Source organism: Tasmannia lanceolata, unplaced genomic scaffold (assembly GCF_043159265.1).
Source record: "Tasmannia lanceolata isolate RefF3 unplaced genomic scaffold, GAP_Taslan_0.1 ptg000925l, whole genome shotgun sequence".
NCBI lineage: Eukaryota > Viridiplantae > Streptophyta > Magnoliopsida > Canellales > Winteraceae > Tasmannia > Tasmannia lanceolata.
In genome coordinates, this window is record NW_027519590.1 from 10208 (window position 1) to 14314 (window position 4107).

At 35.9% G+C, this 4107-nt stretch overlaps 2 non-coding genes across 2 annotated transcripts; one reads left to right on the forward strand and one right to left on the reverse strand.

Annotated features, from left to right (window-relative positions):
* Positions 1–796: 796 nt before the first annotated feature.
* TRNAT-UGU (transfer RNA threonine (anticodon UGU)) lies at positions 797–869 on the reverse strand. The gene has a single exon. It is a non-coding gene; the product is annotated as a tRNA-Thr (tRNA).
* Positions 870–2596: 1727 nt separating this feature from the next.
* Positions 2597–2669, forward strand: TRNAF-GAA (transfer RNA phenylalanine (anticodon GAA)). The gene has a single exon. It is a non-coding gene; the product is annotated as a tRNA-Phe (tRNA).
* Positions 2670–4107: the final 1438 nt, after the last annotated feature.

The window sequence follows — 4107 nt, forward strand, 5'->3', positions numbered from 1 at the left end:
ATCCCTCATAGTAATAATATCTTGGGGTTTGCAGCGATAACTTGGGATATCTACTATACGGCCATTAACTAAAATATGTCTATGATTAACTAATTGCCTGGCTCCCGGAATGGTCGAAGCCATACCCAATCGAAAAAGGATGTTATCCAAACGCATCTCAAGTAGTTGTAGTAAAACCTGACCTGTTGACCCTTTGGCTTTCCCAGCAATACGAACATATCTAAGTAATTGTTGCTCTGTCAGACCATAATGAAAACGCAATTTTTGTTTTTCTTCTAGACGAATACGATATTGAGATCTTTTCCCGGAACGCGATTGGTTTCTAAGATCACTTCCGGATCTAGGTCTTTTCCTAGTGAGTCCCGGTAAAGCCCCTAGACGGCGTATTTTTTTGAAACGAGGCCCTCGGTAACGAGACATAAAGACTCCTTAATTTTATTGAAATTTCATTTTACAGAATAAACCTAAATTAATACTGAACTAAACGATAAACGAAGCTAAATCCACTGAAGTACTACAAAGAGGAATAAGATGAATTGTATCAATATCCGTATTATTTTGTATATTGTATATATGGGAAGTTAAGGATCCTTTTCTTGATTTGTTCTGTATAGATCAAACGGCTCCAATCCGTTTTTTATTCTTTATTCATAGTTGGAAGTTCCCGCGACATAACATAATAGATCGGTAACCCGACATTTGGAGAAAAAAAAGGGGGGGGTCTTCTCAATATTCCTTGGTCTCAAGGAAAGATGATCAATCCTGATAAAAAAAAAAAAATAGAACAAATAGAGAAAGCCGACTATCGGAATCGAACCGATGACCATCGCATTACAAATGCGGTGCTCTAACCTCTGAGCTAAGCGGGCTCATATAACAGAAATAGTGCGTGAATAGGAATTCGGGAAACTATTGGGATCTTAGTTAGCTATTAGCTATTAATAATTATTAATATTAATTATTATAAATTATTATAACATATTAATTAATATTAATAATTATTAATATAATATGAATTTTGATTTTATTTTTGATTATTTTCTATTTGATTATTTATTTTTGATTATTTCATTTATTAGTAGTCACTAGCACTAGAATTTTTTTTTTTCATTCAAATCAAATTTAAAAAACGCAAAATAATACTATATACATATGAAATAATTCTATATTCTATTATAGAATAGAATATAACTATTAGTTATAGCAGTTATAGCAGATTATATGAATTCTATTTCTATTAGAGTGTAGTTCCTAAGGAAAGGATAAGATAAGGATGCAATCCAGATCCTACTGAGATATTCCTTTTGTTTCATTCGGAAAGGGAGGAGATAGGACGAAAAAAAAAAAAAGAAGAATGAATATCGACCGTTCCAGTATTCCAAACTGCGCGGGAAAAATGAGAGGGGGGGGGAACATCTATATGTGGGATATATCCATCCATATTGAATTGCAGATACATCAATGATAGAATCATTTCTGATTGGACCAAATAATGGAATGGTCCTCCAATAGATATGAAAGAAGATGGGCAAGAAATAAAATAGGAGCAGACACTTTTTCGATATAGGAATCAGTATCTAATGAATTCAATGGTTCCAACATAAATGAAAGAAGGGGATGGGATCACAATGAGATCGAGATCTCATAAGGGGGATATGGCGAAATTGGTAGACGCTACGGGCTTGATTGGGTTGAGCCTTGGTATGGAAACCTACTAAGTGGTAACTTCCAAATTCAGAGAAACCCTGGAATTAAAAATGGGCAATCCTGAGCCAAATCCAGTTTTCTGAAAACAAGGGTTCAGAAAGCGAGAATCAAAGAAGGATAGGTGCAGAGACTCAATGGAAGCTGTTCTAACGAACGGGGTTGACTACATTGGTAGAGGAATCCTTCTATCAAAACTCCAGAAAGGATGACCTTATTTAAGTACATAGACGTACTTAAATATCAAATGATTAATCACGACCCGAATCCGGATTTTTTGATTATTTATATGAAAAATTGCAGAATTCTTGCTAAATTAAATCGATTCCAAAAGGAAGAATCGAAGATTCAGTGATCAAATCATTTACTCCAGAGTCTGAAAGATCTTTTGAAGAACTGATTAATCGGACGAGAATAAAGATAGAGTCCCATTCTACATGTCAATACCGACAACAATGAAATTTATAGTAAGAGGAAAATCCGTCGACTTTTGAAATCATGAGGGTTCAAGTCCCTCTATCCCCAATAAAAAAAAAAAGGCCTATTTTATTCCATTCCCTAACCATTTATCCTCTTTTTTCGTCAGTGGTTCAAAATGAGCTTAGCTATGTTTCTCACTCACTCTACTCTTTCACAAATGGATCCGACCAGAAATCTTTCTCTCTTATCACAAGTCTTGTGATAGATATGATCTACGTACAAATGAACATATATGGCAAGGAATCTCCATTATTGAATCATTCACAGTCCATATCATTACTCTTACACTTACAAAGTCTTCTTTTTGAAGATCCAAGAAATTCCAAGGCTGAGGTAAGATTTTCTAATGTTTTTTGAGTCCCTTTAATTGACATAGACCCAAGCCCTCTAGTAGGATGATGCGTCGGGGATGGTCGGGATAGCTCAGCTGGTAGAGCAGAGGACTGAAAATCCTCGTGTCGCCAGTTCAAATCTGGTTCCTGGCACGTGGTTAATATATCGAATAGATACTCATACAAATGAATCGATATGGATCGGGATCCATATTTATTCTATTCGTTAATAGTCTAGATCATGATACATACTTATCCATCTAGGGATATATCTAGATCCCCCATTTTTTTTTTTGATGGGTAAAGAAAAGAATTAGATTCTGTTCCCTCTTCTTTTTTGTTTGTTCATACTGTACCTGCTCTCGCTCAAAAAGAATGTTAATACTTCATACATATTTGAATTGAAGTTAGTTGGCTGAAAACCCAAAAGTCTAGTCTAGAGAGGAATCGAAGGGTAGGAATAGACAGGATTCATTTCAGATACAGTACAAAGAAAATCTGATCCCCTTTTCATTTCTGAATTTTGAGTTCATAATTTCATATTTTCTTTCATATTCTATTTCTTCACTTTCTCTTTCTTCACTCCCTCCTACGTGACTTTTCGGGGCCCATCTAAGTGATGTGCGCGGTACAAAGTTCATGGTGCAGAACTCTTTTGATTCATCCTATTGGCTTTGCTCATCCGAAATGGATATCTTCCAAATTGGGGAATATCAATGAAGCCCCTTTAGTAGCCCATTCATAATACTGAGATGAGAGTCCAGTTATTCTGTTTCATCTAGAACAGAACATAAAAAGATTCCTTGAATATCTGGAGTCGTAGAAGTGAATATTAGTTTCTTATCATTCAATGAGCATCTTGTATTTCATAGAAATTGGGGGCAATATAATCCTTACGTAGGGGCCAGCCTATCCAACTTTCAGGCATCAAGATACGTTTCAGGCGTGGATGATTTTCATAAGAGATTCCCAACATATCATAAGATTCCCGTTCTTGAAAATCAGCACTTTTCCAAATCCAGAAAACAGACGGGATTCTAGGATTCCTCCTTGGGGCAAATACTTTTATGCATACCTCTTCGGGTTGATCCACACCATACTGTATTCTCGTAAGATGATACACACTAGCTAACAACCCGCCCGGTGCTACATCATAAGCACACTGGGAACGTAGATAATTGTAACCATATACATATGAAATGACAGCAATGGAGTACCAATCCTCGGGCTTTATTTGTAAAGTCTCTATTCCTTGGTAATCGAAGCCCAAAGATCTATGCACTAGCTCATGCTTGACTAGCCAAGCAGATAAACGACCTTGCATCTTCTTGATCTCTCCCACATTTGTATTTGTATGAGTATTTCACATTTACGATGAAATTTATGAAGATTTACCCGCTGTTTGTTATTCTGCACAAAAGCATCCTGCCTAATTCACTAATTCGTGGGAAGATACTGAACTTTTGTATTTGAAAGATGTTTCAGTTTCAGGAGGTATTTCTGAAGTAGATGGAGATTTATAGAGTAATCCTTGATCGTAATTTCCAGTATGAGTACTGCGTCCAACATGAAACTTGTGATTGGTAGTAAA